General features: G+C 41.4%; 1 long non-coding RNA gene across 1 annotated transcript; it reads left to right on the top strand.

The window, feature by feature from the left end:
• The first annotated feature begins 3,932 nt into the window (after window positions 1-3,932).
• On the top strand, window positions 3,933-6,966 carry LOC146572012 (uncharacterized). The gene is made up of 5 exons (XR_014892649.1): window positions 3,933-4,090; window positions 4,648-4,965; window positions 5,069-5,471; window positions 6,251-6,405; window positions 6,864-6,966. It is a non-coding gene; the product is annotated as an uncharacterized LOC146572012 (long non-coding RNA).
• The last annotated feature ends 8,826 nt before the right edge of the window (window positions 6,967-15,792 follow it).

The following is a 15,792-nucleotide window of genomic DNA, read 5'->3' as shown; positions in this document are numbered from 1 at the left end:
AGTGCCAAACATCTATAGGGGAGATGTTTGGTCTTGGGAAGGGGGGTGTTATGGCCCTGTCCATAATCTGTTTTGGTGGCTGTTTTTGTCTGTGTCTTTAAGTAATAATTTGATACCCATTTAATGTCTTCATATGTTTATGAATGTGTTTCCAGCTGCAGGATTTCAAACGTGTCTGTGAAAGAATGTTCCAGCATTGTGCCGTGATATATTTCCACCTCACTTTGATGTTTTCTTGGAAATAAGAGTAATAAATGAGAACCGTGCAAGTCCAGGGAGTTTTGTTGTTGTTGCTTACTGTATGTCGAGCATCTGTTTCGTACGGCTTGCATTTTATTGACATAAAAACTGTGTACAGTGTAGCTGATAAAACGGGTTCGCAGCCACAAGGTTTTTTATCTCACATTTAATTCATTCAATCAAAGCTCATATTCCATAATTTCATAAGTCCAGTCGTGAAATTTCCCAACTACTAAATATTCCACAGTCAGCTGTTTGTGGAATTATAACAAACTGCAAGTGATTGGAAACAACAACAACTCAGCCATGAAGTGGTAGGAAATGTAAAATCATCATATCAGGAAAATTCAGACAACGGATGAGTTTTGGGATGGACTCTTCCTGCTCCAATATAACTGTGCACCAGCACAAAACTAGGTTCAAAAAGATATGGATGAGTGGGTTTGCTGTGGAAGTAGAAAATGAAATTAGACTTCTCATCCAAGATCAGAGTCTGACCTCACAAACTCCCATAAACACTCCTAAACCTTGTGAAAAGTCCCCAGAGGAGTTAAAGCTGTTCTACAAATGGTGGGCTGACATCACAACAAACCTTGTGGATTAAGAATGGGATTTCACTCAAATACATGTGTATGTGAAGGCAGAAGAGTGAATACTTTTGGCCATATAGTGTATTTTTGAGTTCATAGAAGAGAGAGTGAGCTTTTACTTGGACATGGTGAGGAGGCATATGAGGAGGGTCACTGGGAGGGTGGGAATGCCAGTGGAAGCTGCAGGGGAGTATTCTGATGATTGATTGCAAAGGAATCACCCAATCCGAGAGGACAGGAACGGGAGGTGAGCAGGTGAGCTGGATTTCCATTTCTGGATTCCACCCAGAGAAGGATTATATTTAACTGAATTTTGGGTTCACAAACTGGGCCTGTTTTCTTCTTAAAGTCTGACGTTTTACATTGTTGATCTATCACCATGGATCATCTTAAAAGCATATCCCTTTGTAGTTTTTCAAACTGTTTCTTACATAGGGGCCATAAAAAGCCCAGATTAGCACACAGAGAAAGATGAGCTGTATGATCAGCTGACAGGTGGACTATTTCTAACTACAGTACCGTATTTCTTATTTTAACAGTCTGCCACACTGATGCAGCTCTTTTACTTACATACAAAGCAAAATACAATTCAGCTAATTTAGCTTTAATTTGAACCAATAAACCCCAAAACAAGTGGAATCAGTGAACTAGTGCCCCTTTCACTGCAGGTGACACAAAAAAACACTTTAACACCACTGATACTGTACTGATCTGAATCACAATCATTCTGGATGTTTTTACTCTTGTACACATCGTTCAGTGTGCTGCTAAAATGGTTGAATTAATATTTTTATAGGAGTTTGGGCCGACACACTGGATTTCTCTGAAGAAACAGAAATTAATTAAACTTAACATTCGACCACTAAAAATAGATTTTCTGTTCAGGAATGCAACTAAATATAATTTGGCCTCTTAACCAAAAAAAAAAAAATCCTTTATTTACCCCCTTTATTTGTAAAACAGTAAAAATGAAGCTTCATGGGCAACAACAATAATTGTATTTTATCATTGATATTATCATTTTCATTAAAGAATTTGTGCATACTGGTGGATTAACCTTTACAGGACCGTAGAAAATGATTTTGGTAATTACCAATACTGTAAATTTAGGTCAGTTGTGGCGTAACCTTAAACTGGGTGATGGTCTTTGTTACAGAATGTATTTTATTTTTGTATTAAATTCGTGTGAACAATGACAGAGTAAAACACATACTGGTTGCTGAGTATTACACGGTCAGTGTGAACTAAAACTAAAAGTACATATGCTCGTAATGTGATGAATGATGATGAAGTTAACAGCGATGCAGGTGGATGCTTCTCTGGTGTCCTGGATTGTTGATTACCTGACAGGGAGACCACAATATGTGCGTCTTCCACAGTGTGTGTCTGACAAGGTAATTAGCAACACAAGGGCACCACAAGGGACCATCCTCTGTCCTTTCCCTGTACACCTCAGACTTCAGCCACTGCACAGAGACCTGCCATCTTCAGAAGTTTTCTGATGACTCTGCAGTGGTTGGATGATGAGAAAGAGTACCGGGCTGTGGTCAACTCCTTTGTCACGTGGTGTGAGCAGAATCATCTTCAGCTCAACGTGGCAAAGACCAATGAACTGATCGTGGACTTTAGGAAGACCAGGAAACATTTGACCCCTGTTTCAATCCAGGGCAGGGGTCAGCAACCTTTAAGACCCAAAGAGCCATTTGGACCCGGTTTCCATGCATGCAAAAGAAAACACTGGGAGCCACAAATACTTTTTGACATCTAAAATGAAGATAACACTGTATATACTGTTTGTTTGGTTTTTTTACCTTTATGCTTTGTGTGAACAACTAAGGTGTGTTGTTTATGAAATCCATGAAGTGCTACAGAGAAAATTACATTTTATTCATGTAATTAACACATTTTGAACTAACAAAAGGAAAGACACCCAGCTGAACTAAAATGATCCATGTAGCAAACAAAAACTGTTGTGAGCCGCAACCCTTATATCTCCTTTGGGCTTTTGGAGCCTTGATCTGACTTTTAAAAAAATAAAAAAGCACTATGTGCTGAAAAATGAAAAATAGATATTTGCAAAATTCTGCCTAAATATGTATTTTACCTGGTTAATGTGTGTGGCGGGGCGTGGTGTGCAGCGCCGCTGCAGAGGAGGCGGACGCACCTGAGCGGCACCCGCATTCACGCCTCGCCGCCTTGACGCCTGTGCCATCTATGCTGTTGTTAGTATGTGTCGGGCTGTGAGCTAAAAAGCTACAGCCAGCTTTATGCGTACAGCAACCATGTGTGAAAAGCGTGTTCATGCAGTAGTACAATGGGACTTCTGCTCCCGAACCTCTTGCACAGCGCCTGCAAATCGTGGCTGTACGAAGTCACTTTCATCTTTACGCAGGCAGCTTTACATCTGTGAAGCGTGAGTGGTGTTTGTTTTAAACAAGAAAAAAATCAGTTGCACTAACGCAGCGCGCTTACAAGAAAGTAACAGTATAATTACCTGTTTTGCAATAGTAATCCCTGTAATGATAACAGCAAATCCTTATTTGCCTAGTATCATGTTTTATGTTGTTAATACTCCTAGACTGTAGGGGGAGCTAGAGAGCCAGAGGGAGTTACCTCTGACTAGACCGTGATGGCGAAGCTTTGTTTACATGTGAACCGCAGTTCGATAAAATACCTTCTCTTCAAGTAATGGTGTCATTCTTAAGAACCCACAACAACATAAAGAAACAATACAATCCCTTACATTACTCGTTACTTGAAAAAAGTAATCGGATTACAGTAACGCGTTACCTGGGGTACATCATCTATAAAAACGTCTTGCAGCCTGCAACCTGTCTGCTCAGATGCAAGCATTTCACTGCATGCTGTACTCAGAAAGAAATTTGAAACAAACAAACAAAAAAGCCAAACTTGCAAACAGTTGTGCCAAAATCTATTTTGACATACTGTCAGGCTGAGTTAGTAAATCAATCCAGATGTTAGTGTAAACAAGTAGAGAAAACGCCTTTTCTTATTTCTTTCTTTCTGCTTTTTTTTTGTACAAATGCATTCTCACTCTTTTATTTTGAAAAAACAATTATTTTGAAAAGAGGAAATGTGATTTTCTCTCTAAAGTTAGAGAGAGGATCACATTTGGTGTTGATAATTTCATTTGTTTAGAAGCAATATTAGTCCCACCTTCCACGCATAGGACCACCATCACGCATTAGCTAGGTCTTTCACATTTTGAAAGCAAATGAGCTGAACTATCCATCGTTTTGGTGAGTTTTAATGCAGAAAAAAGTGTTATAAACCAGTGTTTGCACTGTTCAAAAGCTGATTTGAAAACTTTAATGTGTTAAGTTAACGGAGCACCTTGCTGTGTTCCCGCCCATAGCTTATCTTGGTGAGTTGAGACCACGTGCTTGCTAAAGAAGTATGCTAGTCTCTTGCTAAATTTGGCATCTTGCTAACGATAATTCACGAGTGTGTTTTTATGGTAGACGGCCTGTATTTGTATAGCGCTTTACTTAGTCCCTCTGGACCCCAAAGCGCTTTACACTACATTCAGTGATCCACCCATTCACACACTGGTGATGGCACGTCACATTGTAGCTGCACTGACAGAGGCGAGGCTGCCAGTGTTCTAGATTAACTGGATTTGGTTTAACTGGTTTTGTTGTTGTGATTTGGTGCTATATTATAGATATATGATAATAATAAAACTGATTTGAATTCAGTAGTTTATTGAAATTAGCCTTCACATTTTCTTCTGTTAATAACTGTTGAAGATGTAATATCTTCTTTTTCTGTTTTTCTTTCTTTGTGGGGGAAGCAGACGCCAAGCCTGACCAAAAGCACATCGTGGATAAACCACAACACCAATATGAAGATTTTTCTTGCTACAAACTCTAGATAATCTCTCACATGAATTTTCTACAGTGATGTATTCTCAAGTCTCAAGCGAGTAAGCTGAATCTGAACCCTGTCTCCTCTCGTTACACTGAGTGACTCAGAAACCTGCTTCCCCGGCCTGACTCCCCTTTTCCCCCACACCACATCTGTATATAGTTTTTTATAGTTGTGTATATAGTTTTTTAGTTGGCGGTGGACCGGCGCCCATTGCGGTGGAAGATCTGGATATGTGTGGGATGAGGTATGAAGTTATTACACCGTCAGTTTCATTACCCTGGGCAGCAATGTTTGTTGGAAGTACTTATGTTTTTGTTTTGTTTTTTCTTTTAATGTATTTTTTTCAGGAGCAGCTGACGCAGGGCATTGTGCCTGTAAGCAATCCCCCCCTCCTCAGGGGGCAACACAACAAAGTAAACCCCATCCCTCACCCCCGCCCAGCCCCAACCCACAGCACAACTGATCAGGTAAACTGACTTCTCAACTGATCAGTTGTACTGTCTCTTGTCCCCCGGGGGGCAAGCACAGAGCTAGCCCCATCCCTCACCCCACCCCAGTCCAAACAAACTTTAGATAATCTCTCACATGGATTTTCATTTCTGCCCCCAACCCCACTATCCCACCTGGGGGGGGGGATCCCTCGCACCGGCCCAGCCCAACCCCACATCGACAGCCCAGAAGGACGAAGGAAAAGAAGGCAGCAGGTCCAGAGAGAATCTGCTGCAGGACTGTGCAGAACAGCTTTGTCAGGTGATCCTGTACATCTTACATATTTCTCTCATATTTCATCTTGTGTCAGTACCAAAGAATATTTCCTAATAGTCATAGTGTGTGTGTGTGTGTGTGTGTGTGTGTTCTTATATCTTATATATCAGAGAGTGAGTGTGTTTGGACTCGCCTTCTAATTTAATGGTTTTCTTCTTCATGACGATTTACATTGTAGATTGTATCTGAAAGAATCAAAACTTTGAATGAACACATATAGTATTATGTAGTAAACAAAGAAAGTGTGAAATAACTCAAATAATGTTTATTGTATAGTCTTCAAAATAGCCACCCTTTGCTTTGATCACTGCTTTGCACACTCTTGGCGTTCTCTCAATGAGCTTCATGAGGTCGTCACCTGAAATGGTTTTCCAACAGTCTTGAAGGAGTTCGCAGAGACGCTGACCACTTGTTGGCCCTTTTGCCTTCACTCTGCGTCCATTTCTTCCAAAATCGTCTGGATTGGGTTTAGGTCAGGTGACTGTAGAGGCCAGGCCATCTGACGCAGCACACCATCACTTTCCTTGGCCACACATAGGTGTGTTTGGGGTCATTGTGCTGTTGAAAAAGTTATGATGATCCAACTGCAGAGAGATCAAAGTTACTGTTTTTGTAGAATTGGAAAGTAAGCAATGTGCTTCCTTTGAGGTAGTACAGCACAAGTTGTGTGTACAGAAAGTGAGAACATTAAGCTTCTTCCTCATTACCACACTTGACCTTGAACTGTGTCAGTATTGACTCTTTCAATCCTCTCGCTTTGGTAGGTGAGAAGCCCAGAACTAAGGCTGCCAACATCCAGAGACTGGTGACTCCTCATGCGCTGCAGCGCAAGCGCCGCCGCATGGCTCTCAAGAGACAGTGCACCCAGAAGATCAAGGAGGAGGCCTCGGAGTACAAGCTGCTGGCCAAGAGGATGAAGGTATGTGTTAATCTAGGCCTTTATTCTTAACCAGCTGCTGAGAATCAAAGATCACACTAGTCTGCTTTTGTCGTGTAGCTGAACACTACATTTATTTCTAGTGGTTCAGATCAATGAAGATAATGTGACAAATACATTTCTGGCAGGTGTGATATTTCCACGAGTGTTGGAGCGGCTGTATTACATCAAGTGCATTGTGTCTAACAACATATTGTAATTAATTTCCTGACCTTAAATATACTTTTAAGTTGTGATTTAATCGTGAGTCACTTGAAATTTAAAGTACCGGACTGTGTTTTTCAGCAGTGTAGTTCTGAGTTGCCTTGCATGATATAGCTGTAATGGCATTCGGCCGATTATGGGTTGAAAACCTTCAAGGAGCACCTGATGGTGAAATGTTAAGGAGACAAAGTTGGACATGTGGGAGCTGTTTGACTGACACACATTTGTTCTTGTAGACAGGAGGCCAAGGAGAAGTGCCAGGAACAGATCGCCATGAGGCGCCGCCTTCATTCTCTGAGGGCGTCCACATCCAAGTCAGAGTCAGAAGTGAAACGGAATCAAATAAAGTCATGTTTTGCTGAAACAGTGTTGTGCAGTTGTCAGTTATTTTCTCTTCCACATACCCCATGAAGAGACGCATTAGATGATTTTTGTCAGCCCCTTGTGTGTCTACATGAATGTGTATGCAACGGAAACTTTTAGTTAGTGTTGGATAATCTAGAGATACAGCAACAGCCTCAGGTCAGTCGTTGCTATTATGGAGTACTGCAATAGTACTTTTATTTTTTTGATTCTTTGGTATGAGTGAATTCTGGTTCACACTCCGAGCCAGTTGGTGGCGGTAATGGACCACATCGTTGTTTGACAACTGGCAAAACACAGAAAAGGAGGAGGAGGTAACCAATGAGAGGAAATTGTACAAAAAATGGTAAATGGCCTGTATTTGTATAGCGCTTTACTAGTCCCTAAGGACCCCAAAGTGTTTTACACATTCAGTCATCCACCCATTCACACACTGGTGATGTCAAGCTACATCGTAGCCATCCTGGGGCGCACTGACAGAGGCGAGGCTGCCGGACACTGGCGCCACCGGGCCCTCTGACGACCACCAGTAGGCAGCGGGTGAAGTGTCTTGCCCAAGGACACAACGGCCGAGCCAGGGCTCGAACCGGCAACTTTCCAATTACAAGACAAACTGCCAACTCTTGAACCACGATTGCCCAAGACTAAGAGGGGCAGAGGTTTTAGTTGTAGGATCTGGTGTAGAAACCCACTCCCTAACAACACAAGGCTGACGAGACCAGTAATTTTGACCATGGCCTTGGATTGCAGGACAGAACTGTCTTCTGCTGCTAGTCTGCTGCTGCTGCCTTGGAGGAAAAATAAATCTGTGTACCCTATTTTAAGTGTGGGTGTGTTGGTTTTCCTGATGGTCACCATTAAAACTTGTTGCTTTCTTGCACGCAGGCAAGTGACCCACTTAATGTGTTAATGAGCAGTTAAGCAGGTGCACCTAAGTTACCTGATTTTGGTCATTAGGCGTTTTAAAAAGTATTACTGCCATTTGTGGCTTTTTCTGGTGGTAAATTGAATTTATTTGCCACAGACAGTGACTAAATCCAATTTACTCCTAACCCCACTGGCCCTGACGTGAACCTACTTTTAAACTACAGTTAATGGTTATTTTGTCCAAATACAGTAATTACACTGTGTACGAATTTTTTAAACCACAGCTCCATGGTCCCAAAGTCCAACAACCCTACTGGCAACTTTTAATTGGAAAAGGGAGGAGAAGTCAAATGTATTATTATTCACATATTACACAGACTGTGCTGACTGGACAGGCTCAGTGCAGTTCCTGGATTATTTTCAAGCATCATTAAAGTTACAGCATGTAAACTCTCACCATTCTTATCTGTCCTTATTAAAGTCCATAAGCTGAACTACGGTAGCTCTGCTAACTCTGGTAATTCTGACTGTAAATCTTTCCTTAATCTCTTTATTTGCTATTTCGACACATGAAGTTACAAAAATGTACTTTGGTAGACAAAAAGAAAACCTTTGTAGACTTTTTGGAGTAACTTTTCATAATGTGGAACTTTAGTCTTGAATTTTCAAAAGTGAACTTTTGGCTTCTAGTTATGTTGCCACTGGAAATATTTTGTCAACACTGAGAAGTCAAATCATTAATGGTGTGTGGTCAGCCACAGGTGATGGTGTGGCTGTCTTAGTTCTCTTTCTGTACCAGAACTTTAAAAAACTGACCAGGAAGAACGTAACTATAATACTGAACCTGAAGTATGATCCTCCCACCAACCAAGCGGCGCCACTGGTAGCTGTGGGTTCCCCACCTCCTGCTGAACTCAAACAACCAGTCCAGAGACAGACTCTGATGTAGCATCACTTTCATCGCTCACTCCTGAACTCCTGTGAACCATAATGAGTGTGGCCTCTCTAAACATCAGTGACTAAGAAAACTTTTCAGTTTGTTATCATTTGAGTTATTTATTAATGACTCACTTAACTCAGTTAATATGTTACAGGTCACTGTTTAAGGAAAGTCAGAGTAGGGTAGTTTCAACGGGTGGAGAGGCGTGTAACGCTCATCGTGCCAGTGCAGCTTATCCTACAGAAATGTTTCCAAAGCGAGGACGATGGCTTCATGTTTCAGCATGCTGTGGACATTCAGACCTGAGAGAGAAAATATGACAAATAAACTGAGTTTTAAAGAAGAGATTTGTTACATATAACACTTAAAACCCTGAGCTTTTTATGAACTGTTTAATCACGTCATACTGGGCTCTTTTTCTGCCACTTTTTTTATTCGTATAAAAGCCATTTCCGCTGTGTTGGGTGTAATATAGCCAAACTTGCCACCCGGTTTCGTTTTTGTAAAAAATTCAAAATTTCAGTCTGATTTTCTTACATCAGCCTAACACGGCTTAGCAGCAAAAATACTCACACTTGACACCCTAGGGACCGTTTTGTGCCCCATTGAAACCCATTATAAACGCTATTTTTCACGGCAAAAAAATTACGGTCAAATCGATCGTGATCGGTAATGCTTCCGTTTCCGTTTGCAGTAGTGGCCTTAGAGTTGTAATTTTTTTATTTGTCCACCGGGTGGCGCCCTTGCTCCACATTTGACCCCGGGCTGGAAAACAGCGGGCTGCTTAAACAGACCTGCGGGAAACGAAGCCTCATTTCCGGCGTGCAGCAGCGCCTTCGCCCGCCGATCGGGCGGGACCATTTTCAGCCCCTAGGACCGTTTGAGGGTGCATTTTTTTTTAATCAACAGGAAATGACGTATTTGTTGTGACGTGGTACCGGACGTGTGTGTTGGAAAAAGGGGTCCGACGCAACATGCCCCGGTGATCGTCGCGACTTATGCCGGGGAAAGACACTTCTTTCGGCTTAGAGGAGCAACATTGGCCGCCTGGAGACCATTTTCTGCTCCTGCAAAAAAAAAAAAAGGCGATCGAAATGAAGGTTGGTGCCAATCTTTAGTACATCTAAAGGCCTAATTATAATAACAATCAAATATTACTTCAAATGTTTTTTTTTTTTAATATTTCGTTTTGGGGGGCTAAAAAAACGGTGCGCTCATGTAATTAAACTGCGATTAAAAGGGTTAAAACCCCCGAAATATAATTAAAACTTTACATGACTATTTCAGGGAGAAGTAGTTTTAAAAGACTGGCTAATTTAAAGTGGAAAAAAATATGAATATATAATCTTTTTATAGCATTTTTCGGGCGTGGCAGAAAACGGTCCCCAGGGTGACGAACGTAAGTTTTTTAAAGTATGACGTGAGGGTTAAACTGTGCCAAAACCAACCCTTTGGTCTGATAAAGTATGTATTTTGTATTCACGCTTCTCTTATAAAGTAATTTGTGGCTGTCGTCAGTGAAAATTGCTCTCTAAATAAATATTATTTTATTTAAAGGAATTTGTGATATTGGCCAGGGTTTTCTCTTTGAAAACTCAGAAGGAGGTGACGAAGTCCAGCTGGCCACAGGATGTGGCATTAGGGCTCTAGGCCAGCCTGTTGATCACATCAGCAGCAGCATTTATGCTCTTTGACATCAGGTAAGCATATTGATATGCTACATGTTACACTTGAACATAAGTTAAAAGAGAGCCTCTGTTCCACAATTTGACTGTTATTGGATATCATTTTTAGCTTCCTGGCTTTTCATTACTTAACAATTTCTTTCCTGATTGTATTTTATTTATGTATTTTTATTTGACCTTTCTCAACTTTAGTGCCAAACATGCTGAAATCTTCAAAGAGTTTGTGCAGTTCACTGACTCAGAGACTCTGAAGATACTCCAATACTGTGCAACCAGGTGGCTCAGCTTGCTGACTTGCATAAAGCGGGTGCTCAACCAGTGGGATGCACTGCAGGCCAGTATGAGGATGTGGAGAAGCCTGGTTAGGTGAAGATGCTGGCAGAGCATTTAACCAGCAAGAAGACAAAGTTCTTCTTCCAGGTTCTGAAGCCACTGGCAGAGTTCAAGGTTATGTTTCAGCTCAGCCAGCCCAGCAAAAGATAAACTTTAATAATTGTGATAATAAATAAAGCTGTTCTCATAATTTTTCAAAACTGATAATCCGTCTTGTGTTTCTAGGCTGAAGGAGTGATGGTCCATAGGCTACCCAAGGAGGGAGATGACCGGCCTGGTGAGAAGATTGATGGGAAGATTTCTCACTGCCAGCCTTATTGCTGACGTCCCACTGAAGGACATCAAGTTCATGGATGCCAGCCTACAGTTGCCAGGCAAAGAACTCTTTCTTGCAGTAGCTGCACAAAGCCTCTTGGAGGACAACATGGATGAACTTTACTCTTCTGTCCCAATGATGATCCAGTAAGCATTATGATTATTGTGTTGTCCAAATAAGCTTACCTCCTAAGAGCTAACTGACTGATAATCCATCATACAATGCCTGTAATCATTGATCCGATCATGTGTCACAAAGCAGTGAGAGACTTCTTTGTATCTGTGACCACAAAGATGATGACTGCATCCCCCCTCGACAACATCATCCTCCAAAGCCTGACCGTGTTGGATCCAGCGTCACGGCATCAATTTTCTCCAAACTCAGGTACATCCCCTTTTTTAATTGATGGTGGTAGTTGTTTAATAATCAACTTCAGAAGTTACAGAGTATAATAATAGAGCAAGCAATTATATCTCCAGCTCACTTGTGCTTAATTTGCTCATTTTCATGTGCAGTCATAGAGCTAGGGAAAAGTCTGCTGCAGCTGCGGTTGGGCCTGGATAGACTTAGGGAAGAATTAGTGGAGTACCAGGTGCTTGGCAGGGAAGATCTTCTTCAGGAAGCAAGGATTGACAGGGTTTGGGCCATGCTAGGGAGAGATGGGAGATTCCAGACTCTGGTGCATTTGATGAAGGCACTATTGTGTGTGGCACACAGCAAGGCATCATCAGAGAGGGTGTTCAGCATGGTTAGAAAGATGGTGACACAGAATAGAACAAGGATGGACAATTCAACCCATAACTCACTTCTTCCAAGTAAATTAAATTTCACAGGTGCTGCCCACACCTGTGCTGCTTCAAGGGGTGTGCTTCTGGCTGCGAAGCATTGCAGCTTCAAATACAACCATGTGTAGAGGAGTGTTGATGTTATGGATATTGTTATAGTTAGGGACGAGTATCCCCAGTTCTGCTTATGTATATAACTGTATCAGTTGTTGTATAGGATGTTTCTGTTGAACCATCACTACCATCTGTTGCACAGGTACTGGACAGCTGTTTAATTTAACTTCTTTTGTCCGATAAATAAACACTGTAAAATTCAAGTGACTCACGGACCGGTAGGGGCTGGAGCGCTGGGTCAGGGTTAAGAGTAGAGTGCTTCATCACAGTGTTAAAATCAGATGCTGGAGAAGTTCATGGGGAAGTTTATTATACAATGATTTGATTTCAGTTCAGTACAGTTTTATTAATGCAGCACCATTTAACAACAACAGTCACTTCACAGTATTTTCTGTTAACCTGTTGTCTGCTGGGAACAAGGCTCACCGTATAACCACAGAGGTAGACTGCATCAAGGTCTAATGTTCATGTCTAAAAATATTCACTTGAAAAAAACCCTGTAAAGTAGCAGGGAGCTACAGAGAGTTTAAGGAGTCTAAAAGCAAAAATAAGCTCAGTGCAAAAAGTCGAGCAACACAACATGTACCATAAAAAGACAGAGTATTGCAGATAGATGTGAACTCTGTGGGAGGTGTAACCAGACAGACAAAGCGACTCACTGATCCAGTCACAGACTTATGACCTTCATGATCCAAGCAATTCAAATTCAGTCAAGTATGAGTGAAGCACCCCAAACACCTGATGCTTACCTATTTAACTGATTCCATTAAAGTGGAGATTGAATATCTTGTATATTTCCAATCTTTCTAAGCCCTCTTCTGTTCTGTGACTTCTCTCTTCCAGAGTGGGTTCCCCAGTGAATACTTTCACTTCTTCTTGAACTCAGTGGAAATGATGACTGTAGAATTAACCTCGCCTGTGGATGCTGTTATGTCCTGCAATCCAGATGAGAAGATGGTGTTGAACAAAGGCAGCTATGACTCCACCAGCTCCAGGTTCTCTAACCCAAGTTACTCTGAGCTTTGTAGCCTCCTCCTATCTCCTCACTGACTGCTGGGAATCTGAAGCCCTGTGCGGCTGACACGCCTTATGGCCCTGTTGGTACTTGGGGTGAAGGAATAAGCACAGAACAGGAACAACTGGTACACGTGTTATTGTTAGCTGTGCTCTTTTTATTCCAGCTGGTGAGGGATCCACAGCCTGTAGCAGCCTCACACACCTTTTATCACTGCCTCCTCCTCATGTCCTCGCAGGGCCTGTCTGCACACTGTTATATCATGAGTAATAATTGAAAAGAAGTCTATATACATAAAAAACGTGTGTGCGCACACACACAACTACATATGTGATATTTAGAGTCACGTTTAATTTAGATAAAGTAGTTTTTTAGCCTTAGACACAAACAGTGAAGGGCAGAAAGTGAGACCATTTTCACTAAGACAAGAATTCAAATGAACACTTATTTGTTTCTACTTTTGCAAGCTATAAAATTATGGCTCCTCTGACGAGACTCCTCTCTCCTGTCCCCAGGACAGTAAAAATCTTCATGAGTGAAGACGACATTGACTTTAGAGCTGGAATATAAAGTAGACCCCAATATTTCGCTTCACATAAACATCGTCATTTATTCCCTCTTACTGTGGCTGTTTTTCTTCCACCACGATAAAATCACACTTCATGCAGAGCTCTGTCTCTGAGGAAGAGTTTCCCATCTAAAAATCAGTTTTCTGCATTATTCTCTTGCTTATTACCCACCAGTCCAACGTTGTTTGCAGCACTGTCGGACGCTGTTTAATTGTATTTATAATGCACACACAAAGAAGTGTGTGTGTTCCTTACAGAGAGTTACTTACTGGCACTACTCCCTGTGCCAGCTGCTCCTGAAAAAATACATTAAAAAAAACATAAGTACTTCCAACAAACATTGCTGCCCAGGTCAATGAAACTAACGGTGTAATAACTTCATGCCTCATCCCACACATACCCGGATCCTCCACCGCAGCTGGTGGTGATCCCGCTCCCCCGGTGCGGGCTGCCTCTCCCAGCCCTTGCGATACTGGTGATATCTGCAGACATGAGAAAAACCAGTGAGCAAACATGTAACTATCACATCAATGTGAATCTGATGGGTGTGATCACTGCAGCCTGGATCCCTGAAATGAAAATTCATGTGAGAGATTATCTAAAGTTTGTAGAAAGAAAAATCTTCATATTGGTGTTGTGGTTTATTGCTGACTTACATGACAACCCTTTAGCCGGGCTTGTCTGCTTCCCCCACAAAGAAAGAAGGAAAAAAAAAGGAACTTCTTCAACCGTTATTCACAGAAGAAGAAGTGAGCTAGAGCTTGAGAAAAAATGTTAGTCATTTAAATAGTGTCTTACAAACACTGCAAGACGCAGAGGCCAACCTAAACATTTAAAGTTTAAAAACATTACCTAGTCAGAGTCGCTGTCATCAAGTGAAAGGTTAAAAGGCCTTTCCCAGAAGCGTCTGACTCCAAAAGAACCTGAGGATGTTGGAGGGCAACAGAACGTGTCATCACTTACCTTGCACCTGTTTGCACTTACCTCTTCAGTGCAGATGTCTTCTCTGCTTCTCTTTGCTGAGGGGGTGAGAGCTGAGGTTGAAGGAGAAGGTTCATGAGAAGAGGGGGAGGATGAGAAAAGGATATACTCACCATACTCACCTTCACTGACATGCTGGGTATCAGAGTCATCCAGGATCCTGATGACCTCAGGAAGGCCTCCTTCTGCGGGACGCTCAACCACGTAGTCGAGACGACCTGTGAGGAAACAAGTTTAAAATAACATTAAGAATGTAACAAACATCAAGTGCTAAAGGAACAGAGCTACATCTGTTAGTTTGAGCAGATGATGAGAGAAACGCATTTTAGGCTACATTTATGTCAGACTGAATGACACTTCTACTTGTTCACATCATTAAGTGAAGCATCCATTTTTAATAGAAGAGCTTCAAATCACTGCAGCGCGGATCCCTGAAATGAGAATTCATGTGAGAGGTTTTCTAAAGTTTGTAGCAAGAAAAAATCTTCATATTGGTGTTGTGGTTTATTGCGTGGTTATGAGTTCCACGATGACCCTTTAGTCGGGCTTGTCTGCTTCCCCCACAAAGAAAGAAAAACAGAAAAAGAAGATATTACATGTTCAACAGTTATTAACAGAAGATAATGTGAAGGCTAATTTCAATAAACTACTGAATTCAAATCAGTTTTATTATTATCATATAGCTATAATATAGCACCAAATCACAACAACCGTCCCCTGTTGTTATATAAACATATTTGTAAATCACCTTGTTGGTTCCAAAGTTCATCCTTTTAGTTAGGGGCATTTTTATTGATTGAATGATAAAGATCTTATTCATATGTGAGTGTCTTGATGACACAAATACTTTAAGAAAGGTCAGGTACAAGGACTGAATGGAAATGAGTGAACAAGCAGCCAAGTCCAGTAAAAAGCCTGGAGAACTATTTGTATGAGATGTCATGGCTGAAGGCCAAACCAGATAAACGGATTCAATTGCAAATACAAACAGAGGCATTGGTAAATGTGATTACAAAACTTTATTTACAAACAGAAATAACACAACTAAAACTATATAAACAAATAAAAAACTATATACATAGAGCCGCGCCAGGAATCACTGTCCCGGGAGTCACTGTAACGAGAGGAGACAGGGTTCAGATTCAGCTTACTCGCTTGAGACTTAAGAACACATCACTATACAAGATTCATGTGAGA

Source organism: Mchenga conophoros, linkage group LG6 (assembly GCF_057382185.1).
Source record: "Mchenga conophoros isolate Kocher_MC1m ecotype Shallow Benthic linkage group LG6, M_conophoros_male_GT1.1, whole genome shotgun sequence".
Lineage (NCBI taxonomy): Eukaryota > Metazoa > Chordata > Actinopteri > Cichliformes > Cichlidae > Mchenga > Mchenga conophoros.
Note: the sequence above shows the minus strand (reverse complement) of the source record. Positions and strands in the feature narration are given on the sequence as shown.